This window comes from Leopardus geoffroyi, chromosome A3, assembly GCF_018350155.1.
Source record: "Leopardus geoffroyi isolate Oge1 chromosome A3, O.geoffroyi_Oge1_pat1.0, whole genome shotgun sequence".
Lineage (NCBI taxonomy): Eukaryota > Metazoa > Chordata > Mammalia > Carnivora > Felidae > Leopardus > Leopardus geoffroyi.
Window position 1 is genome coordinate 122003788 of NC_059336.1, and position 25691 is coordinate 122029478.

The 25691-nt window shown below is 46.1% G+C and overlaps 1 protein-coding gene across 4 annotated transcripts in view; it reads right to left on the reverse strand.

Annotated features, from left to right (window-relative positions):
- KLHL29 (kelch like family member 29) overlaps nt 1-8782 on the reverse strand; it is a 312316-nt gene extending 303534 nt beyond the window's left edge. For 2 of the 4 annotated variants that reach the window (XM_045447598.1, XM_045447599.1), the window contains exon 1: nt 7930-8773. The gene's annotated coding sequence lies outside the window, so the exon portion shown is untranslated. Of the gene's footprint in view, nt 1-7929 lie in introns of all 4 variants that reach the window. The other 2 variants (XM_045447601.1, XM_045447600.1) reach the window with 2 other exon arrangements.
- Nucleotides 8783-25691: the final 16909 nt, after the last annotated feature.

The window sequence follows — 25691 nt, forward strand, 5'->3', positions numbered from 1 at the left end:
AAAACCATGCTTTTCTTGTGGTGAATTTCAAACTGGTAGAGCCTTCCTCAGCTGAACGAGGTTTGGAATAGTTAAAGTAAGGAGCAGACATAGCTTTGTAGTGTCTGTTCCAAGCTCTTTTCACATCCTCTACCCATCTCCCCCTTCCCTCCTAAAAAAACGAACCTGAAGAATAAAAAAAAATAGGAATTTCTAGTTGTACTATTTTTAAAACAATGCTTATTTTATTTTATTTTTTTTTTAAATTTTTTTTTCAACGTTTATTTATTTTTGGGACAGAGAGAGACAGAACATGAACGGGGGAGGGTCAGAGAGAGAGGGAGACACAGAAACAGAAACAGGCTCCAGGCTCTGAGCCATCAGCCCAGAGCCCGACGCGGGGCTCGAACTCCCGGACCGCGAGATCGTGACCTGGCTGAAGTCAGATGATTAACCGACTGCGCCACCCAGGCGCCCCAACAATGCTTATTTTAAATTAAAAAATCTGGTGGGGATAACACCTTGCAAATATGATACAAAGAATGGACTTTGTGTCAACTCTCAAAAGTGCCAAATAGATTCAAGTTATCATGGGAATGAAGAAGCTCCAAGAAAATTAGTCTTCAAAGTCTCAAGTCATAAATCCTAGAAGATTCCATTTAGATTAGTTGGAATTCATCAACAAGCATATTTAATAGATATGTGCCCAAATATAGCATCTAAAATTCCACACAATGGACAACCATGAAGATATAACTGCATAGCCACTGAGTAAAAAGAAAATCCAAAAGTAGGCTTCGATGTCTATTACCTGACACCTTCTCTGGGAATAAATTTATGCAGACAAACATTTTCACTCTGAAGTTTTGTGCCTAGCACTGTGTTAGGCGCTGGGATTCAAAAGTGAACAAATCCTAGATCAGTCTTTAGTGCAGATACATCCAGAAGGATGTATCTTGAATTCTTTGTACATCATTTCTGTTCTTCAATTTGCTATTTATTTATTCCACTGTCTTAATACAGAAACAGATGCCATTCAAGCATCCGGAAGTTTTCTCTTTAGCATTCCAGGAACTAGAGTAAATGGAAGCAGGTGGGCAAATATAAAAGTACCGTGAATGTTGGTCAGCCCTGGTTAATATTCTTATTTAAGCTCACATTCCTTCTAACAGAATTATTTTATTTAAAATGTTAATTAGCACAGGGGCGCTTGGGTGGTTCAGTCAGTTAAGCGTCCGACTTGGGCTCAGATCATGATCTCCTGGTTCATGAGTTCAAGCCCCGCTTGGGGCTCTGTGCTGACAGCTCAGAGCCTGGAGCCTCCTTCGGATTTTGTGTCTCCCTCTCTCTGCCCTTCCCCTACTCACACTCTGTCTCTCTCTTTCAAAAATAAACAAACACTAAAAAAAAAAAATGCATAAAATAAAATGTTAATTAGCACAGACAACACAGTACCTGGCAAATAAAAGGCAGTGTGAGGTAGTGCAAATGCACTGAGACCCAGTCTAGAGGATCAGAAACACATACACACACATGGAAAAGACAAGACAAAACAGAGTGGTAGCTGACGGATCTGGGTTCAAACAGCTGTACAGCGTGGCTAGATTTGTGGTCTCGGGCCAGCTGATTACCTTTCTGAGCCTCATCTTCATTTGTAAAATGTGGATAATCCCTACCTTGCAGAGCTGATATGGGGATTAGAAATAATATATGTAAAGTACTAAAATATAGTGGGCAATCATAACTGGAAGCTATTATTATTATATTATTGGCATTTGTTATAGGTTTGATGATTGAATAATAGGTAAATTAGCTGACCTCTAAAATCCGTGTCAACTCTAAAATTATGATACTAAAAAATGGAATTAAAAGTTCATATATCAAATCCACTTAAAGATATTTTTAACCATTTTAATTGTGATGCAAATCTCTATGCTTTTCAAAGTAAGTCCTGATAATGAGACTCATAAGAGTACAATATATATACACATCGCGGTGTACCATGAAAACAGTCATGGTCAAGTTTAGAAGGATGGGTATCTATGGCTTCTGAGGTCTCCAGGGGTTGCTGCTGCCAATTCTACTTCGCTTAAGCTCTCCTTTTGAGAACACTTCTCTAGGCCAGACACTGGGATGCACGTTTGACTGGGGTAATCTTGGTCACGATGATTCCCTTCATCATCAAAAGACAGAACGGAAGCTTACTGAGATTAAGGATCGTTCCAAGGTCACACAGCTAGGAGGCAGCAGGGAGTGGACTTCAATTTTGACTCTAAGCCCTTGTCTTTACCCACTTTGCAATGCTGCAACTCAGACAAGCCCTAAAAGCTAAACATAAGAGATTCGAGAGACTTGCCAGGAAATGTACACACAGAGAAGGAAGAAATTTCAGTCACATCTACTGCATTCTTTATTTGACTCTATTCTGTTGTCTGCATTCTCACCAAGTCTCTTAAAGAGAAGATCAGTGTAGGGGCGACTGGGTGGCTCAGTTGGTTAAGCACCCAACTTGGGCCCAGGTCATGATCTTGCAGTTGGTGAATTTGAGCCCACAGCTCAAACCACAGCTCAGAGTTTGAGTCTGAGCTCTGTGCTGACAGCTCAGAGCCTGGAGCCTGCTTTGGATTCTGTGTCTTCCTCTCTCTCTGCCCGTCCCCTGCTCACGCTCTCTCTCTCCATCTCTCTCAAAAATAAATAAACATTAAAAAATTAAAAAAAAAAAGATCAGTGTAATATATTAGTGTAAAAAGTGGTAGAATACAGCTATCCTTCCTCTCGGTAAATATCCAAAAGAATTGAAAGCAGGATCTCTTTTTTCTTTTCTTTTCTTTTTTTTAAATTTTTTTTTCAACGTTTTTATTTATTTTCGGGACAGAGAGAGACAGAGCATGAACGGGGGAGGGGCAGAGAGAGAGAGGGAGACACAGAATTGGAAACAGGCTCCAGGCTCCGAGCCATCAGCCCAGAGCCTGATGCGGGGCTCGAACTCACTGACCGCGAGATCGTGACCTGGCTGAAGTCGGACGCTTAACCGACTGCGCCACCCAGGCGCCCCGAAAGCAGGATCTCAAAGAACTATTTCTACACCCATAGACATATATTGGAAGATTCCACTTACATGAAGTATCTAAAGTAGTCAAATTTATAGAAACAGAAAGTAGAATGGTGGTTGCCAGGGACTGGGAAAGGGGGAAACGGGCAGTAGATGTTTAAGGGGTAGAAGGTTTCAGTTTTGCATGATGGAAACATTCTGGATATCCATTGCACAACAATGTGGATATTAATACTACAGAACTAAACACTTAAAAGGCAAAGATGGTAAATCTTATGGTATGTGTTTTTTTAACTAAATTTTTTAAAAAAAGAAAGAAAAGTGGCAGAATATATATTTGTATATATGTAAGTATATATGTTTTTATATATATTTATGTATATGTGTGTGTGTGTGTCCTTAAAAGAGTTAATGGTTTAAAATTTTCAAAACCCTATAAATAATTATAAAAACTGATACCTGTGGGGCCAATAGCAGCCTTTGAACGTCTGGGGAGCTGAACTCTTTCTTGGCCCAAACCAGATGCCCTGCCCTAACAGTGCTCAACTGTTCTGTTCTAGCTTCTGAATCACTACCTGCTACCCCAGAATACCAAGAATCTATGAACTGTCTGAATTTCATGCAGATATCCTCTCCCAAGGGAAATGAGAACTCTTCCCCTTCCCACCCTAAAGGTGGAAATGCCCCAAGACAATTAAGTTCATTTCACGAATAGCTGTGTTGCTAATGATCAACTTGCCTCACCTTCATTTGCAGCTCCAATTTCCCTGTTTTCAAAGTGATTTCTTTGAAGAAAGTACAGACTACCTTCCCGACCTAGGACTTTGGGAAAATAAGCGTGTAGCTGGTATAGGAAGAACCACAGGATTTGCTTTTACAGCGGTCCTGATCTCTGGTCATTTTTGATACAACAGGCAGATAAAGAATTCTGACTCACTTTTCCTTCTTAACCAAAATTATTCAGACCATTTCTATGGTAAAATTTACTTCAGATGAAGTACTCTCCAGTGATTAGGTCATCCAATTTTTGTAGCATATTGGGAAATGACCCTCAATTTCCTGAGTATAGCAAATGACCATCTTCTGCACAAACTGCAAATATTCTCCTGGTTTCTAAACAATTTGGGTCTCCATGTGATTTATCTGTCCACAAAGAGATTTCTTATTCTCCAGTCATCTGACATGGTTTCTGCCTTGGTTTATCTTCACCTGTCACAACCTATGGCTGGATTTCTTACTTATAGTGTTTCTTCCTCCCCCTACCCCCAAGTAGGCATTTAGTTGACCGATTATAGAATCACAAGGTTGGTTATAATTCCGTTTCTCCATCTGACTTTGAACTTAAGTGTTCCAATTACTTCGCTTGATCCTAATAAGTCAGTAGCGTGCTAATGCTTGCCTTGATATTTCTGAAATATACAGGGTGTGATTAGCATGGGACTGCATCATTAGAAAGCAAAATGAAAGCGGGCGAGCAAAATCATGGCTCGCATTTAAGCAAAGCTGCCTGTTCAGTGAACTCACAATGTTACAATGATCCTAGGGACACTATATGCTATAACTAAATGTATATTGTATTTGGAAAAATCCTCTGACACTCTGGTGCCGTCTGTCTTTTGCTACTACTAGAAAAGATCCTAGAAGGATCGGCCTGGCCCAATATACAAAGTTCAGAAGTCTGTTTAAGCATATATAGCTGAAGACATAAAGAATCCTTAAACCATAATAGGGTAGGGAAAAAAATAAAATGAAGAAGGAAAGAAGGAAGGAAGGAAGGAAGGAAGGAAGCAAGGAAGGAAAATCTTTAGTCAATTCTGATGGATTGTACTGATATGTGGGGGCCATAAAACAAGAAAGCTTTATGGTAAGCCTGTTGGAAGAAAAAAAAATACCCATGCATACACACATATCAAATGGGATGCTAAAAAACTACACTAGCATCAGTGGTGCTGAGGCTATTAACATTTTTTAATCCCTTTATATCTGTGTATAACCAGGAATAGTGTAAACTTTTGGAAACTAGCAGGAAAAAAAAGGAACCAGTTTAAACTGGGAATGATATACAGCCAAATCAATTGATAAATAAAAGAAAAAAAAGATCGCACAACTGAAATTGATGCCAAAGATTTATAAGGTTGACTAAGTAAACAAAAATGGAATGGATCACCATGGAAATGCATGAATATTGAAATAGGCAAGATTTGAATAGACTAATGATACGCCTCACTTAGACTGACAGGTGTTGATAACAACTCTGACACTCAATCCACACCAACATCCACACTTCTAACATGTTTATTCCTAGAAAACAGGAGCTGATTTAAAGGTTCCTTTGGTAAGAGCTTCTACAAAAAATACATTTTCTAAACCTTAAAGAGACTAACTCAATTCTCATCTACTTGAAAAACAAAAAAGGGTTTTATCTATTTGCTTTCTGGATATGAAGAGCTGCAGTTAGCAGAAGTCATTCTCTTGGGCTCCAGTCTTTGTTTCAAGAAACCTCTCACAAAACTGAATTCTCGCTCTGGCTTATCTCCCACACTGAGTACTTGAAGTATGACCACCACTCATTAGAAACATAATTAAAAAGACACAACACTAGATCCCCCCCCCCCAAGCACATACAGATGAAAACCAATAATCCTTAATCTATTTGTTACCATAGCTACCATAGGATTTTTTTTTTTTTTTTAATTTCAGTACAACTCTAGGTATTTCGTTTGGATTGTTGCTTGCAAATGAAAGTTGGAGACCTATAAATTTCTGTTAACTGTGTAGAAATGGGGAGACAGAAGAAAATGTTTCTCTTAATCACAATTATGGTTTATAAGATGCTTGTACAGAAAAGTTATTAAAATTGGTTAAATGCATCAGCCCATAAACCAATTTAAATGTCATTAAATTCATATAGAGTTTAAGGACACATATGCTACTAATTCCCTTATTTATAGCAGGATGATAAATCAAGTGCACTCAGAACAATGCATGGGACAGAGACTGTATTCATCAGTGGCACACAGCTCCATACATGAAGAAACACCTAGACTATGTGACCACTCATATACATGCATACCAACCAACCAGCCTTTAAAAGTATTCCCCTGTGCATTACAGGGCAACGATTTCACCAGGTGCCAGGATGAGCAATCTGTAAAATTGTTCATCATCCCCCTAAGAGTGAAAAAAGTTACCTTTACACTCCCCCAATATCATTTTTTAAAACATCAGGAATGAAGTGGACGAATTAAATCTGCCATTCATCCGAAACCGGAATAATTCCTTAAATCTGCTCTCCTAGGGCTGAGCTGGACAGAAGACCACACAGCAAGGGGAGGAACTCTGTAGGGACCAGACAGATGACTTTAAAGAGACTGAAATTAGGGTAAATACAGCTGTAACCAGGGCAGATCTGTCACTGCAAGAGGTGTCCAAATCCCGGCGTAGCTCGGCTGATGAGAGGCTGGAGCCTGTATCAGTGGAGCCTGACTGTCCCTGAGCTGACGAAGTGGAAGTTTCGCGGGCAGAAGCAGCAAGGCGTCCTCAACGGTCCGGTCCCTCCAGCGCCGAGGTCTCGCCTAATGCTACATAAATACCTGCGTCCACGATTCGCCCCGGGCGCGCCGCGGCGCCAGCACCGTAGGGCAGGGGAGCGTTTGCAGAGCAGCAGGGACGGTAAAGGCGGCGGCTCCTTACCCATCAGCATCCCCAGAGACCCGCCAGAGGACCCGCCAACTGACCCCGTCTGCGATTGGGTTCCAGAGCCCAGGAAAGACAACTGGCTTCTCGACTGGTGGACCCAGGCATCCGAGACTTGCTCTCTGAGCCCACCCCTCCTCGGTGACGGTTGGATGCAGGCAGGCAGCGCGTCCCCGCCTTCCCCAGCCAACGCAGACCCGACCTGCCCCCGGAGCAGCCTCGGACCTGCCCCGGCTCTCGGGCCCCGGGCGAGTGCGCCCCTCCCTCGGGGCCCGGGGCCCGCGCTGCCCAGCGCCCGCACCCGCGCGGCGACGGCAGAAAACCCTCGCGCTCTCGGCCCGCTCCAGGCCACGGAGACACGGACGTGAGCCCTCGGCCACCCTGCACCCCCGCCGGGGTCGGGGCGCGCGTCCACACTCCCACATTGCACACCTCGGGGTCCACACTATCCCACACATAAACAACCCCTCCCCACCCTACACCACGTCCTCGTCCCTTCACCATCCCCGTGGGCTCTCTTTTCGGCGCCCCCCAAACACGCTGGCACCCGTAAGGTGTTAAGGGAAGGGGGGTCACAACAAGGTCTGTGCGGGTTCCCTCCTCATGGTTTTTCAAGCTCCTCCACCTCGAAAGTTACTTCGGATTGAGTGAAGAGACCTGGTCCCCAAATGCGGGGTCTGCGGACGCGAATCGGCAAAACCCCAACCCGGCTTCCGGCTGCACAGAAGCGCGCGCCTCCCCAAAGGGCAGGGCGCGCGGCCGCCCCCGGGGTCCAGCCCTTCGGTGCCTCCTCCTGGCCCCCAGCCCGGCGCGGGCCCTGGGCCGCTCTGGGGAGGTGGCCTGGAGAGGAACGCGCACTGCCGGGCCCAGCCAGGAGGGTGCTGCGGCCGGGGTCACACTTGCCTCCAGCACCCCCGACCATCGCGACATTGGCCCTGGGCAGCCCCAGCGCATACACACCCGGGGGCAGGAAGTTTTTTTTTTCCCCTCTTTTCCCCCTTGGAGCAGCGCAGGCGCAAGGGCTCCTGCAGCCTTGCGAGTCCAGACGCGGGAGGCTCCTGCCGCCGCCGCCGCCGCCGCGGGAGCCGAGCCCAGCGTTCCGGGTTCTCGGGCCCCGCTCCCAAGCCCGGCCCGGCCCCGCGCAGCCTCCAGGACCCAGGGTCCCCGGCGCCGCATCCTTGGCGCCCTAGCCTGGCTCTTACCTCCGGCCGCGCCGCTCCGGCCCCGGCCCGACGCGCAGAGAGCCGGGGGTCGCGGGTGGGCGCAGGAGGGCTGATGGATAGGGGACGGCGCCGGCGGGTAGCGGTAGCTGGGGCCGCTCGGGTCCTGGCCGGGAGAAACGGATCCAGGTCCACCTCCTCGCGTTCCTGCTCTCCGCCGTCTCCCCCTTTTCCTTCTCCTCCTCCTCTTCCTCCTCCTCCTCCTCCTCCTCCGCCGCCGCCGCCTCCCGGCAGCCCAGGGAGGATGCCCGGGAGAGGGAAGTCAGTCCTTCTGCCTGTCAGCCTGTGCGGCTACGCGCGGCGCGGCGCGGCTCTCACCGAGGCGGCGGCGGCGGCGGCGGCTCCGGCAGCATCGCCCCCGCCCTCTCCCCGCAGCCGCGGCGGCCGCGGGGCTGGGGCTGCTCCGGGCTCGGGGCTCGGGCTCCGGGCGGGGGCTGCGCTCAGGCGCGGCGGCCGCCGGGGCTGCGGGCTGGCGCTGCGGAGCCGGGGCCGGGGCTGGAGCTGCAGCTAGATCCGCGGCGGCGGGGACGGCGGCGCGGGGGCTGGCGCGGCCGCGGCGCGGGGACCATGCTCCCTTCTGGCTCGCTCCGCTCCGGGTACCGTCTTCTTTAGCTGCGAGGGAGGCGGGCTTCGGCGCGCAGCCAGGGGCGGGCGGAGCCAATCACGGGCGCCGGAGTGGGCGGGGGTGGAGGGTGGGGGAGGCGGGGCGCCCCCGGCCGGGCACCCGGCGCTGCTCCCCGGGCCCTAGGGATCCCCGGCAGCGGCGCGCCCGGCCCGGGCCGGAGTGCCGGCGGGTGTGTCCGTGCGTCCGTCCGCCGCCCCCGCCCACCCCCACCCCCCCCCAGCGGCGGCTCCCGGCGCGCCCGGCTCGGCGGCCGCGCCCGCTCGATGCGCCGTGCGTGGTCCCGGCTGTTCGGCCCCGGCCTCCCGGCCCCGTCGTCCCCGGGTTGGTGGACGGGCCGAGGCGAGCTCCCCGGCTGCTCTCAACACCTGAGGAAACTGGCGGAAAAGTTTGAGAACGAAAAGTCCAATCGTCTTTCAGCTTCCGCCCTCCCTAGGACACTCCAGCCACGGAAGGGAGCAGGGATTGTTCAAATCCCCGAAGAACCACGACTAGCCCAGCCCGCCCGTCCAGACCACAGGCCCCCTCGTCCGTGCCCTCGACTCTCCTCAGTGCACGCGGACTTGCCTGTTTACACTAACCCACTCGAATCCACTCGACCTCTCTGTTTAGTCAGCCCTTACTCAGGCCACACCAGCCTTGCTTGTCTACACACCCGACCCCTCTCACGGTCTACACCGACTTTCTCAGCCCCTTCACCTTTCTGTCTACACTTGCCGTCCACACAGATCCTAACGTCAACTCTAACAGGAAAGGTTTGGCTGGAGGCCCGTGGCAGCCCCCAGTGCGGACTTTTCCATTAGGCCAGAACATTCCATTTCAGCACCAGCCTTCCCTGGTAACTCTCTAGCTCTGGTTTTTATTCCCTGACCTCTCCCTCCTCCCCTACCTCCCCCTCGTCTGGTTTTGAATTTCAGAGGAAATATATCCCCTACCCCCAGTCTAAATGTAATGTTTGTGGATTTCAACCTCCTCCCCCCACCCCACCCCCACCCCCACCGCCACCCGGCTCTCCCTAGTGAAGCTGTGGATGCCTGAGGCCTGGGTAGCAATTGGGGAGGGGTGTGGTAAGGCGGGGAGCGGCGGGCTTCTGGGCTGGAACTGGGAGGAGCCGGCCCGGGGCGGGCTCTGCCGGGCCCCGCCCCCATCCGCTGGGGCCGCGGGAGCACTCGGTCCGCAAATCCCCTGCGCTCGGCTCACTCCTGTGATGTCTGAATCCAGGCCTCTGCTCTCCTTGGCTGTAAACTCAGGGCAGGGATTGTGTCTTCTTTAATATCTTGTGGGAAGCAGAGTACAGTGTGGCGGCTGATAAATAATAAATAATAATAATCTACTGAGGGTAGCAGGAGGACTGTCAGCGAAAGGGAATGAGGACACCAGGGAGATGGCACTTTGGTGTCAGAGTAACTGCATTTCCTGCAAGAAGAAAATGTGGAGTAAAGTTTTGGTGTGTGAAGCCTGAGGACAGGGAAGGGGACAAGGCAAGGCACTGCAGGGAGGAATCCACCCGTGATGAGGAGGTCAGCTGGGCAATCCGGTGTCTCTTCAAGAGAGTGCCTGATGGAGGGTGCCTGGGAGGGGAAGCAGTGGGGGGGGGGGTGGTGGGAGTAGGGGAAGGAGAGCTTCCCAAGGGTTCTCAACAACACCTGAAGGGGAAGAGGTGGCTTGAATGCTAAGTTCTTAAAATGGTGTATAAAAAGTGATTGGAGAGTAATGTAGATAAGAAAATGGAGAAAAAGGCATTACTTGGGATTTTTTAAAAGACAGGTAACAGGTTACAACAGGTAACACCTCAAGCAATGTAAGGCAAAGAAGAGGGGAACAAAGGCCCAGGGTGAGTTCTTGTTCATTCATGTTGGAGGAAGCCACCCTCTAAATGATCCCCATGATTCACCACATACAAGCAAAAGCAGGAATCCCCTCCGCGGCTACGTTCCGGAGCAGTGGCATGTAGGACAGCTGTAGGCATTATCGAAATGTAGTTTGGGTGCGCAGGGTCTGGGGTAGGTCGACTTCCGGCGATCTGAGGCACTCCTAATGTCCTACAGATAGTTTTGAATGATCCTCAAATGAAAGAAGGAAATACACACTCCAAGAGCTCTTCCATAACTACATCTTTCTAGGTGAAGGTATGAGGATTCTCCCGGTTTGCCTGCTGACTTTATCAAAGGAGAGCGTCCTTGCTGAATCCCCATCTACACAGAAGACAACTTTTGGTCTCTGTGATGCCAAAGATGTCAGTTCCAGAGTGTTGCAACGGCTCCAGGGCTCAAGGTAGATAATGGCTCACTAGGGGTGCCAGCTTGTCAGTAGAATGGGAAAGGATCACACAGGGCTTGTCTACCCTCCCTCCAACCCACCCTCCTTTCATCCCGAGAGCCTCAATGAAAATAAGGATGTCCAGGGTCTGAAGCCAAGATCTTCCTCTGCAGTGGGGCTCTCCCCTGGTGGGACTGTTCAATTTGGACACAGCTGCCTGTGAAGGCCTAGACATGAGCTCCATTTCACTTGCAGCACCGTTGTCCGTGTTATCGGCCCAATTCCCCCAGGGTCTTGGCGACACATGCTGGGCCTGCTTTGTGTAGTGTAAGGGAACTCCTATCTTTCTCCTCAGATCTTGCTGATGTCTGGGATCTGTTCTGGGTCATTCACTGTCCTGCTCTGTCCTGTATGGAATCCATGGTTGGCAAGGATTTCGCTTCATGGTAAGTGGGATTTGTTGGGTGTTGTACATGGGAACTTCTTCTGCCCGGGTCCAAAATTTCTCCATGAAGCACAGGACCAGCCATGTGGAATGTGCTTCAAAAGGCAGCCCTCTCTGTCCTGTCAGACATGCCCCAAGCTGGGCTCTGGGATCAGGACTAACGTGAAGGAGTAGACTTATGGCGCACAGGGAAGTAGAATGGAATGTTCTAGAGCATCCATTCCCCTGTTATATGTGCCATCAGTCAGGCCAGGGCTGTGCACTGGAAGGGCTACTACTGTCCCCCGGAGAGGCAGCAGAGGAAGCCACATCAGAATTGCCTCGAGCACCCACTGTGACCGAGATGAACTTCCCTCCTTATTTGCATTTATAATAGTAATCGCAACAAAACGATCATTTATTCGGGGGCTACTACATCGTAAGCGTTTTAGCAGATATTCTACCCACGAAATCTTGTTGGTCATCACAGCAACCTGTGGAGTTAATGTTACCAGCCCCAAAAGCTGAGTCACGGAGAGGGTTAGGTGATCTCCTGAAACCACATATCCCATAAATGGGCAAGCTGGAATTTGAGCCTGGTTGGTTGATTCCAAAGCCTCTGTTCTCTTCACCACACTCAACACATGAATGCAATTTCTTTTGTCATTAGCCTGGTGATTTTCCCTTGGAGTACACAGTGGATGCTGATTTTGCCTTTCTCAGCAGCTGGTCCTGGACCCAGACCTGGAAATCAGTCTTGGGTTACAGAGGACTGAGATAGAAGAGGGAAAAACATCACTTTGATTGCTGGACACACAGGTCACTTGGAAGGGTGGACGCCTCATCAGAAACCCTCAGGTCTGAGAGGACATCTGTTTCTAGGAGTGTAGTGGGTGTAAACAGAGCAGGAGCCAGCTTTTCTGTTGGTTGAGATTTTGTACTTGCTGTTTTGTTTTTCTAACATTATTCTCCACTTAAACTACCCCCATTTGACATCAAAAGCATTCATAAATCCTATATAAGTCATTGCCCCTCCAGTGCTTAATCGACCCATAAAAATCTATTTAGCACCTACTGTGTGTCCAGCATTTCAACCCCATGGTGTTGATTAAAGCAGGAAGCAAGAAGTCACAGCTGCTGAATTTTCACTGTAGCCACCCTGCTCTTTGATGTGTCACAAAAGCACATGCTCATCATTCAATCAGCCATTTGTTGAGGACCTCCTGCACGCTCAGCTCTGTATTGGGTGCTCCAGAATACAGGGAAGATGTAATGAGACGGTTTGTTTCCCAAAAGGGGTCGAGGCAGCTGAATACCATACTTGGTTCTCGTTCTTGACAGAGGTTAAGGTAAGAGTGGTTGTTACCAAGAAACATAACTTAGTGATCAGTTGTGGGGAAAAGACTACAAGTGCTATAGGGTCTAGGGGGTGCCTGGAAGAGCTGGGAGGGTCAGGATGGCTTCCTGGAGGAAGTCAGCCTCAGATTGGACTTGAGGAGTGAGGAGGTTTTCATGGGAGGCAGAGGAGCACAGACCAGCCAGAACAGAGGCCTGGGAGGGCAGAGGAGGTAGGATCCCTTAACTGGGGGACTCATGGTATGATAGTTTCTGCAACATGACTTGTTGTTAACAGTCATTTCCTTTGGGTGGAAATGATAGTGTATTTTCCTTCTCTGCCCAAATCAATGGACCATTAGATTCTAAGATTCAGAATAAAGCCAGTGATCTCTCTCTCTCTCTCCTCTTTTTTCATTCTCGATGGCAGGAATTCAGCACCTTTTTTTAGTACCATTTTTTTTTTGCAGGTGGCAGAGTGCTAATTAGAGCCACTAACAATTTTCCTGGGTGGTTCTGACTCCCAAACTGTCAGGAAACACTGCTTGGGCGTTTTAAGAGAGCAACTGTCCCCATTGATGAAGAGATTCTTCAAACAAGGTGGTCAAAGAAATGGATTTAATTGTTCCTCCCTACATATTTATTGGGTAGTGAATTGTTGACCTTTTTCGATATTTAAGAAGGGGCCAGTGTTTTCCCCATGAGAGTGAAAAAAGAAAACCCAGAGAAAATTTAGAGAGTGAAATGATTGGTAGGATAGGTTGTAAGGAGAGTTTTGTTGGAGTGTTAGAGCATTCTTTGACTCACTGAAGCAGGTTCACTAAAGGGAAAATTCGGGAGACTTGGGAGAAGGTTGCATCCTGATAGTTCTTTGCGTACACATATTTTTGAGCTGTTGTTGAGAATAAAGAGGTAAAGGGCCTGCCTGTTCCCTGTTTGACTCCAGAATCCACTGGTACCACTGTCTTTGATCTCCTTCTGAGTTTTCAGTAGAACTTAGGGCTAGGACCATGTCATTAGTGTGGTCACTTTGAAGCCCTGAATTGGGCCAGAGGCAGGACAGTGACCGTCCAGGGCAGGTGACTGCCCTGCTTTGACTATCTCCAGGACACAGACCCTCATGCTCTCTGCCCTCTGCCAGGACTCAGGCTGCCCAAGAGGGCATCACAGTCCACATGGGCTGTGGGGGGAGCACAGCCAGAGGCAGAGGGATCATAATTCAGAGCCTTTGGTAGCAAATCCCATTTTCATTAGCTATTTAATGAGCATGGTCAGGTCCACGGCTCTGACTCAGGAGTTATTGTTTATTTCCACGTCCCCAGAGCTGAGGCTGCCTGTCATGTTCGCAAAAGCAAAAGGCAGCCCCTCCTCCAGGGGACAAGTTCACTCTTCTCCCCAAAGACAAAGGTGTTGGGAATGAAGCTCCACATACTCTTGGAATCTGAGATATTTGATGTATCTAATAGTTTCAGCTATTTTGGAATATGTGACCCTGTATTTCATCTTCACACTTCTCCCCACTAGCATTTGTGAAGCTGCATACACTTTCTGTGAAGCGGGTCTGGGAGGAGGAATTTGTAGGAGGAGGGATCTGCGAGGTCATGCCCAGTGGAAACATGATTGTCAACACTTTGGCCCCAGAGGCTCTGTCCTCAGGGAACTGGAGGCAACAAGGAAGTAAAAAGCAATAGGGCCTGAACTCAGGGTACCTACAGAACATTTACTACGGGCCTTAAATATAGCCCAAAGTCAGTGATAACAATCATCATCTGGCCCGGGTGCATCTTGCTGTAAGAAAATATGATATATGAAAATTCAAAATGATTTAACAGAAGGGCTTGCCAGTTTGCATTCCAAAAGGACGTATGGGCTTCCCTAAGTGAAGCTTTCCCCTTTGATACATAATCTGTGGCTGATTTATTAGAAATCCTGTTCATATCCAACTGGTCAAAAACACATTCATTTATTTTTATTTACTTAAGGCTTGTCACCTACTTACTTTCAGGTCTTGAGCAACTTACAGGTTAAAACATGGGGCAAAAGGAGACATTTAGGAAAGAAATAGAACAGACAGAATCCAAAGGGAGGAGGTGGGGTTAGAGACATCAAGCATACAAGATGAATGGGTTCTACAATTAGGCTCTCTAAGGAAAAAAAAAGGGCACATGTGCTAGGTTACCTGAAGGCACATTTGTATCAGGTAATAAAAGATGTTTTGAATAGAAACTACTTAAAAATCAGAGACTGTTATAAATTGAAGAATGTAGCATTGTTGAGATAAAAGGTTTCTCCTCTAGACTTTTGGAGACAAACGTGGAAAAGTGTAACACTACAGGCCTGTTATGTTAACATTTTTCACTACTTCTAAACCTTTGAAAAATATTTACCCGACGATTTCATTAAAAAAACATTTCAATCCTTTATAGATTTACTTATTGCCAATTCAGGGAAAGGGCTGCAAATCAGACACGTTTCCTTTAGGTGGCTGTGAATTTTCCTAGAAAGCAACAAGTATCTTCTGGCTAAAGTCTAAACCCCTGATAATGTCAGTGTAGCTTTAGGTCAATTTCAAAATTAGCCAGAGAGTTCTGGCTAATGTAAAATTTCACTGAAAACAACCAGAACTTAAACATGAGAAGAGGCGGGTTAGAAAAACCTAGGAGGGCTTGGAGGGAGTCAGAACAATATTTCGGATCCGAAATATTTTATACCAATCTGCAGATACACACACACACACACACACACACACACACACACACACACATATATATCTTAATGTTTATTTTTTATTTTTGAGAGAGAGACAGAGCGTGAGCAGAGGAGGGGCAGAGAAAGAGGGAGACACAGAATCTGAAACAGGCTCTAGGCTCTGAGCTGTCAGCACAGAACCTGATGTGGGGCTTGAACTCGGGAACAGTGAGATCATGACCTGAGCTGAAGTTGGTCACTTAACCGACTAAGCCACCCAGGTGCCCCCCTGAACTTAGGGTTTTTTTTTTTTTTTTTAATTTTTTTTTTTCAACGTTTATTTATTTTTGGGACAGAGAGAGACAGAGCATGAACAGGGGAGGGGCAGAGAGAGAGGGAGACACAGAATCGGAAACAGGCTCCAGGCTCTGAGCCATCAGCCCAGAGCCCGACGCGGGGCTCGAACTCACGGACCGCGAGATCGTGACCTGGCTGAAGTCGGACGCTTAACCGACTGCGCCACCCAGGCGCCCCGAACTTAGGGTTTTAAAGGGGTTGCAGATATGACCTCAGCATTATAATCAAGGCTCTTTTTCCTGGGAATGAAGATTAACATGTGGTTGTAGATGTGCACGTGTTGTTCAAAAGCAACAGAGATGTTAGCTGGGGTGACAGTATATGAAATAATGACATAGTGCTGATGAAAATATCAACAATAGCTGATATTAGCTTAGCACTTACTATGCGCTGGACACTGTTTCAAGTCTTGAAATCTCCTTTTAAAATTGTTTCTTGTGTTCCTTACAACAAAGGATATGAAAATTGGTGAATCCTGAGCCCAAGCATTTTAATGCAGACACATAAAGAGACAGGCAGATGCCCCTGTTGTCAGTATGGAATCTGATGCAACCCATGGCTAGATGGGAGATACAGCTGGCTCGTTCTGGACACATGCTTCAAAACCAGAATCAAAGTTGGATGTCCTGTTGGTGCCTTTTCACGACCTAGGCATATAGCAGGTACCTGGCCCTGGAAAGCTCTGGGTGTACCTCTCCTGCCAGGGAAGTCTGACCGAAAAGACCCTGGAAGGTAAATTTAGAATGAGAGGGAGAAGCCCAACTGTATCAGTTATCTATGGCTGCATAACACATTTCCCCAAAACTTAGCAGCTTACACAGCATCTACTATCTTACCCAGTGTCTGATGGTCAGGAATCCAGGAGCAGCATGACTGGGTGGTTCTGGCTCAGGATTTCTCATGAGGCTGAAGCTACAGTTATCTGAAGGCTCCACTATGGCAGCAGGATTTGCTTCCAAGCTCACTGGAGACCTCAACTCCTTGCCATGTGGCTTTCTTGATAGGACTGCCTCAAGACCTGGCATCCAGTTTCTCCTTGAATAGAAAGTGATGAGAGCGAGCGAGCAAGAGAGAGAACACAGGACAGAAACTGCAATGTCTTTTATAACTTAATCTCAGATGGACAATATAGACCAACAGAAGTTTAGTGTGAGAAGGGACACAAGACTGTGCATACCAGGAAGTAGAATCACTGGGAGCCATTTCGGAGGCTGACTACCACTGCAATGGTCTTAGCCCCCACGACTTCCACACAGGGGATAAGTGGACATGGTAGGGCGTATTTTACTGGTTTTCAGTAATTCAGGCTTCTGAAGGTCTACACAAAATCAGAGAATATGATGTGAGACTCCAAAAGGGAAGATGTCTCAAGAATTCTTATTGATAGAATTCTTACAGTATAATTGCAAGTGCTCTCGAAGAAAAATGATAAGGTGAGAGCAGCTGTTGATGAGAGCAGAGTGGCGGTTGGGAACCTCACCTTCGAGTGCAGCTGGCAAAGGAGAGAAGGGGCATCAGTTTAGTAGAGTCACATAGACTCTACGAAGTCTAATTACTGAGGGCAGCAACATTGTAAGGGTAACAAAAAGAGCTTTTCTTATTTGACAGGAGAAGAACATCAAGAAAGGACCCGACCAGTGATTGTGGGAAGTTGTCTCCTACTAAACATTTCTGTAGAGCAAACTCTTGCTGAGAATCACTACGTACCAGGCAAAGTGCCAGGTGCCGAGGATACAAAGATAATAATTAAGAAAAGGTCGCTGCCTTCGAGGATCTCCCAGTCTAACAGAAAGACACTCCTATAAACAAATGCCATACAGCAGGATCAGTGCCATAATGAGATGTAGCGCAGGTAGAGCAGGGACATTAGGAGAGATACTGCCAGTGCTACTTGAGGGCAGGCAGGTCAGGGAAGGCTGTACAGAAGAGATTACACTTGAGCTGAGTCCTGAAGGATGAGCAGGATTTTGCCAAATGAACAGTAGGAGGAAGATGAGAACAAGAATTGCCAAAAACACAGAAGTGCGCAAGCAGGGCAGGCCGGAGGAGCTGCTGGTGTTTCATAAAATTAGAGCAAGGTGGAGAGTGCAGATGGGCTAGAGAGGCTCTGCACTGGGGGTGCACAGGGCAGTGTTGGTCTAAGTGGGGTCCTACACCCGGGAGGCTTCTGAAAATGCAGACTCCCCCAAGCCCAATCCTATGTCCACATCAACAGATTGTTCACCTTAACCATTTTCTCTTCTTCCTGGATTAGACTACATTTCCCAGTTTCCTTTGCAGTCAGACTATACTTCCCAGGCTCCTTTGCAGTTGGACTACACATCCCAGCCTCCTTTTCATTTAGACTATATTTCCCAGTCTTCTTTAGAGTTAGGTGCACTCATGTCAATGGAATATGAATGGAAGTAAATACGTGCCATTTCCAGACCTGACCCATTAATAACTGCCCCGAATGTTCTCCATTACCTTGTCCTTCTCTCCATGTAGATGGAGGTGAGCACAGGGATCTTGGAAGCCACATGTTGAAGAAGGCAGAGCAACAACACTGAGGAAGCCCTGGGTCTCTGCGTTATTGTTTAGAGAGGGTCGCTCACGGATCTGAAACACCAATATTTGAGCTTCATGGGAATAAGAAATAAAACTCTATTGTGCCTGAGCAATTCTAAATTTTGGGGTTTGTTTGTTTTTGCAGCTAGTGTTACCCTAACTAATACAGCAGTTGACTTGACTTCTGAGAGAGGAATTCTCTGGAGAATCTGCCTTTTTAACAAGTACCCCAGAGAAGTTTGAGAGTCACTGGTGTAGGGCAAAGAGGAGCCCACCACTCGTGAGTGGCAGACCAAGTAACATGATGCTATTTGCATTCTGGAATGGCAGTGAGAAAGCAGAATTTTACCTCTTTCTTCTTTGCCAAGGAGAGCAATCTACTGACTAAAAAGAAAAAGAAAACTGTGGTAAGAGAAAATTGAAGTTCAAGATGAGTAAAGAGATTATAACAAGCGCCAACCTGCTGTAAATGAGCTCAAGTCTCTTGGCCGGGACAAATTACACTCCAGGGAGTAGAGAACTCACCACTGACGCTGTAGAGTCTCTGCTGATAATCTTTAAGAAGTATGGAGACTGGGAGAGAAAATGGAACACTCGAGAGGCAAAAATGTAGCTTTTCTTAATGGGGAGAGGGGATGATTCTGCACGTTACAAAAGGGGGGATATCCTACCCATGTCATTCAGCTGAGTATTTGAGGTTGATTTGTGAGCACATGAAAAATGGAGAATCCTCTAGAAGCCCATGCGGCTTCTTAAAGAGCAAGTCACAACAAGGTAACGACATTCCCAGTTTGGTGATAGGCTTGCTAGATTACTATGTCAGGGAATTGTATTAGTTATGGTAGAGGCAAAGCATACCTCAGCTCAGTATTTGTCAAGGAATCTCATGAGAAATTTGTGCACAAGACAAAGCAAATTGTAACTTCAGCTGGTATGCATAGTAGGTGAATTTAGAACTGTTTCATGGCCATACCGGAAGATGCTGATCCACCTGTGTGAAAGTAAATCTCTAGTGAAAGGCCACAATCATGGTTCCATCTGACAATTTTACTAGCGATGCAGACATAGATAACTTGGTGAATAGTTAACCAATCTTCAGGTGACATGTGGAGAATACATTAGTTGGCATAACAAGGCCCAAGGAATAGGCCGGGGCACCAAGATATGAGATGAAAGAGACAAATGGTAGGATCAAGCATGTGGGTCCAAACAATCCACCTGCACGGGTTCAGGGCTAAAGATGTAGTAGCTTCGGTTTGAGAGAAAAATACGGGAATGTGGCACCAATGAGCAGTGTGGTTCAGCTTCTCAAAGCCCAGAATGGACTCAGAGATTCGCTGTGAGGCCTCTGGGCTTAGCTGAGTCCTGTGTGCGGTTATCTGAAGGGTGACAGGAGCAGAGGGGCCCATGCAGGTTTCACGGGGTCTCTGTTGGGCCGATTTTGGGTCCACGTGAGCATGAACTCCCTGCAACCATCTTGCTGCTGTCCCAAGGGATGGGCTGCTCAGGAGACAGGAGCACCTGTCAAGGGACATGACCAAGTGGAAAGAGAAAGTCCCTCAGCGGGACATCATGGAAGGAATGAAGGGTATTTGACCACTAAATAAATAAATAAATAAATAAATAGATAGATAGTAAAAGTTCCTCCAAATATATAGTAGCTGCTAATACCAGCTGTCATTTTTTTTTTTTTTTTTGAGAACTTAAAACGTGCCAGGCCCAGTGCTAAGTGGGCTCAAAAGCCCTGTATTAGTTTCCTTTTGACGCTGTAACAAATTACTAGAAAATTAGTGGCTTAAAACAATACAAATGGTTCTGGAGGTCAGAAGTCCAAAGTCACAGTGTTTGTAGGGCTACGTCCCTTCCGGAAGTTCTAGGGGAGGATCCTTTCTCTTGCCTTTTTCGGCTTCAAGAGCCTGTCTGCCTTCCTCGGCTTCTGGCCCCTTCCTGCGTCTTCAAAGTCAGCATACCGTCTTCAAATCTCTGTCTATCCTTCTTTCTCTCTGCTTCTGGTATCATATCTCTTCTGACCTTGATCCTCTTACCTCCCTCTCTGAAGGACCCTTGGGTTATATTATTTTGGGCTCACCCAGATAATCTAAATTCAACTCCCCATCTCAAGGGCCTTAGCTTAAATCACATCTGTCAAGTTCCTTTTGCCTTGCAAGGTACCATGCCCACAGGTTTGGGAGAATGGGACGATGACATCTCTGCGGGGGTGGGGGAATTCTCATTGTGTCGACCACAAGCTCGTTTTGTGTATATCGTCTCATTTAATTTAATCCCTCACTGTCTTGAAGATTTGGGCATTAGTTCCACTTAACAGATGGAGAATCAGAGCCGCAGGAGGGTTAAGTAACACACTGCACCACCGTAAAACAGTGCGGCTGGGCTTCGAACTGGGAGCTGACTCTAAAAGCTGGGATTGTTACTAGCCTGATGCTGCAGTGCACGTAATATTATCATTCTTAGAGCCCATAATTCTGAGCACTAATAATCATTTTTATTTAATGGTGTTAATTTAGTGGTGACATTAATGCAGCTTGTTTTTCTAAAATGTCACCTAAGTCAGACATTTCCAGCGACTCAAATTTAACTGGCCTCCCCTGGTTTCTCCTCAGCATCCCCAGCCTGTAGCAATTCCCCCTCCTGGATTTTGTCACCTTGGGCCTCCTCAGCTACAGGAGTTTGGAACAGTGTTATTTTCTGAATTCAGATCTGACAATCTTTGTAGACTAAAGGTTACACAGCCGTAAAAGTTTGTTTTTAACCCAAAGTAACAGCATTGTCAGGGAGAGTGTAAAGAGATTCCCAGAAATGCAGGTTAAGAACCTAGCGATTCAGCAAGGCAGCGGGAGCAGCATTGCGGCGGTGGCATTTAGGTCCCAGGGCAGACGTAAAAGTGGCAGCATCTGGTTGAAGCCTGCTTTCCCCCAGCACTGGAGCTCAGTCCCTGCAGCGATGGGCAGTGGAGGTGTCTCCTGCTGAGGACTTCTGGGCTGGAACATTTCTTCCAACATCTGAACAGCCACAGCCTCATCCACCCCACTGTGAAACGGAGAGAGAGAGAGACAAGCCAGTAGCCCTGTTTACACACGAGACCCCGAGGCTCAGAGCTGTGCGCCAGGTCACCTGACCAACTCGTGGCAGAGACTGGACCCAAAGTCAAAGGCCCTGGGTTCTAGTCCTGACTCTGCCACTAGCTGCCGCTCTGGGACAATGAGTGCAGCAATGAGCATGTCATGCCTTTCTCTGGTCATCCTTCCAGGGTACTCCCAGTTGACCATTAGGAACACAGTGTGTCGTCACTGTCTGCACCCCACCTGTAGCCAGTTCTCAACTGTGCTTGATGGTGCCAGGCTGGGCCCTGGGTCAGAGCTGAGTTGGGGTGAGCTGAGCCTAGCCTGGCTGGAGAGAGGCCCCGGGCACATGTCGGGGAGGGGGTCTCCGACAACACCAGGAATTATTTGCCAGCAAGAGATTCCACAGGGTAGAGGAAGGGCTTGGCTGGGGGTGGACCCAGTGAACTGACTGGGATGCTGAGCCGTGGCTGTTTGGCTGGAGAGGACGGAAGGGCCCCGAGTCCATGGGGTCCAGTTCTATTCCATTGCTGGGACCCAGCTGGCCCTCCTGGCAGGTGGTTTCTAGACGGTTCATACAGCAGTGCGATGGTGGCTTTTATCAAGCTTATGCAATAAGGGTGGTGTTGATTGGGTACCTTAGAGTCTAGAAGGAAAGGTTTTGAATAAATTGTTTATGCAACCGGGCTAGAATGGACAGAAACTGCCCTTACTAAAAACCTATTTTATGCCTGGCACTGGCTGGGTGTTCACTGACCCTTAGTGAAACATTTCCCAACAGGAGGCTTGATTTCTTAAAAGTAACATTCTGTTGCTGACTTGCGCTCTTTGTTTAGCTTGTGGTCCACTAGGATTCTTAGATCTTCTTTTCTCCACACTTGCACCTACCTTTTGTATAGTCGCCATCTTTCCCTGGAATATTTCCTTCTCAACACTCCACATTCCTATGACAAAAGGGTGGAGACAGAGGAAATAATTTTTTAAATGTTCAGTTGATTTTGTTTTTTTCCTTTTTTCTCCCAAACAGCTTTATTGAGTTATAATTTACAGACCATAACATTTACCCATTTTAAGTGTGCAATTCAATCAATTTTAGTAAATTTACAGAGATGTGCAACCATCACCACAAGCCATTTTAGAACATTTCCATCACCAGAGGGAATAATTTAAGGGCACAATACAAGAAATATGGGTTTATTCAACCTGCTTGAACATGCATTTCTGAAATTATTGTACTTAAAATCTGTCAGCAAATTTTGAGTTACTTCATGGTATACTTTTGCAAAAAAAGCAAAATGAAGTGGAAGGAAGAATTTCTGTGCCTGAAATCTTAAGAAACCATTATCCATTTTGCAGATCACTTCATTAATAAACAGATTATTACAAAAGTAATTATTTTAGAGATGGCAAGTGCCATTAGCTAATACTATGTTGTTGTCTACTGGGACTTATAAAAAGTCTTTTTAATTTGCTCTTCAGAAATCACTTACACCCACAAAACCACTTCAGTCAACGAATTACATCTAGGTATGGGCAAACCTTAGTTACCATGGCAAAAACAACTTTATCTTTTTACCTTTTTAATTTGCTTCCAGTGAGATTTTCTTTCCTCCCCAGAAATCCCTATTTTTGGAAGGGCTTGTCTGGTGAAGCCCATCCCTCTGTAAAAGCGGCCACCCCTCTGGCATGGAAGGCACCATTCAGCAGTCTTCTGATCCTTTAGGGGTGACACATACACTCAATAATGAATGCCTGGATGGTTTTGTTGTAAGTACCCATTTTTGAAAGCCCAATAGTTAGAAGGTTCAGAATTGGTTGCTGGCTCCTCTGTTAGGTACCTTTGCTTGGATGGGCTGACCCCTCTAATAGGAATTATTGGATGGGGTAAACCGCTTTTCTTCTAATCTTACGTTCTGTCCTCCTTATGCTATGAATCCATTGAACATAGAGAATGGTTTATTCCCAAGTAGAAGAGAAATCATTCTTCCAATAAAGGCATAGGAAAGGCACGATCCTAGGTTGGAAGCTCTTAAAATGCTCTCAAGTTCTATTTGTAAGAGTTTATTGGGGTTAAACGCTGTACCGCTGTCTGATTTTTGTTAGAAAGAGACAAACGCCCAGAAACAAAATTGCATCAGAGACTTACTTAGTATTTATTCGTGAGATTAAAATATGAAGTCATTATACATTCAGAGAAGTGCACAATATCAAGGATGCCTCCTGATAAATGTTTACATAGGGAACACGGTCTGATCAAGACAGAGAACACTGCACACAGTCCTAAAGTCCCCGTGTGCCCTGCCCAGCATTCCCTCCACAGGGACACTCTGTTGACAGAGTAGTCAACATCTATCTTCTGTCAAAAATATATTTGTGTTGCCATATAAATGGAATCACACAGTTCAGTAGACCCCTCTTATCCATGGTTTCACTTTCTGAGGCTTCTATTTCTGTGGTTTCAGTTACTCAAGGTCAACTGGTGTCTGGAAGAAGATAGTCCTCCTGACATACCGTTAGAAGGTCAATAACAGCTGAATGCCACGTCATAACACCTACATCGTGCCCCTCATTTTATCTCATTACATAGACATTTCCTCATCTCATATCATCGCAAGAAGGATGAATCCAGCACAATAAGCTATTGAGAGAGAGGGAAACAGAGAGAGAGAGGGAGAGACCACATTCGCATAACTTTTTATTATAGTATACTGTTATTACTCTCATATCTTATTATTAGTTATTGTTATTAACCCCTTAATGTGCCTAATTTATAAATTAAACTTTGTCATAGGTATGTATGTATAGGAAAACAAACATATTACATGTAGGTTTGGTACTATCCATGGTTTCAGGCCTCCACTGGGGGTCTTGGAACATACCCCTGAGGATAAGGGGGAGTACTGTATGTATCTTTTTGTATCTGACTTTTCTCACTTAACATAAGCATCTGTGAAATTCATCTATGTTGTTGCCTATAGCAGTAGTTTAGTTTTTACACTGTTGTATATAGTATTTCCATTGTATGACGATACTATGGTATAGTTAGCCTTTCTATTATTGAGGGACATTGGGGTAGTTTCTAGTTTTGTTTTGTTTTTTTCTAGTTTTTATCTATTAGGGATAGTGTCCCTATAAACATTTCTAAAAACCAAAACAAAAAAGATTACTTATTTTGAGAAAGAGAGAGAGAGAGAAAGTGAGTAAAGGAGGGCACAGAGAGAGAGAGAGAGAGAGAGAGAGAGAGAGAGAATCCCAAGCAAGCTCCATGCTGTCTGCACAGAGCCCAACATGGGTTTTGATTCCATGAACCACGAGATCATGACCTGAGATCAAGAGTCAGACACTCAACCGACTGAGCCACACAGGTTCCCCTCTATGAACACTTTTTACACATTTTTCTGTGCACCTAGGTAGGCATATCTATTAGAGTAGAATTGCTGAATCAAGAGAATGCAATGTTTAGTTTTAGTGGATAGGATAATTAAGACTTTCTAATTATTCTTGTGTCAATATTTTCAGGTTTTGATTTGATAAAAAGAATTTGTCCATTTCATCTAAATTATAAAATTATTGGCATGAAGTTATTTGTAGTTATTTTCTCATTGCCCCTTTGATGACTATGTGAATTTCTAGGGATGACACCTTTTTTCATTAGTGGTATTAATAGTGTGTTTCTTTTTTTTCTTGATCAATCTTTCCAGGGATTTGTAAATTTTATTATTCTTTTCAAAGAACCAATTTTTGACTTAGTTTATTTTTCTCTATTCTATATTTTTTCTATTTCATTTTTGCTCATATCTTTATTATTTCTTTCCTTCTAATTAATTTACCTTAAATTTGATGTTGTTTTCAAACTCCTGGAGGTAGTCACTAGATCACTGATTTTCCACCATTATTTTTTTTAAAAATATATATTTAAAGGCCTAAATTGTTTCCTTAGGTTTAGTTGAAGCTCCATGCTACAAATTTTTGACATGTTTCTTCTTCATTATTATCCAGTTCAGAGTATTTTCTAATTTCCATGGAAATTTCTAATTTCTGATTTGGCTTGTGAATCATGGGTTATTTAGAAGTGTTGTTTAATAATTTCCAAGCAGTTGAGGATTTTAAGTGTTTCATATTATTTCTAGGATTTTTCCCACTCTATTAAGAGGACATAACTCTGTTTAATTTCAATCCTTTGCAATTTATTGACATCTGCCTTGTTATTCAGAATATGGTTTATTTTGTTAAATGTGCCATGAACCCTTGAAAATAATGTAATCTGGGGTGCTTGGGTGGCTCAGTTGGTTGAGTGTCCGACTATTGATTTCAGCTCAGGTTATGATCCTGGGGTTGTGGGATCAAGCCCTGCATCAGGCTCTGCACTGACATCATGGAACCTACCTGGGATTCTCTCTCTTTCTCTCTCTCTGCCCCTTCCTCCCCCCGC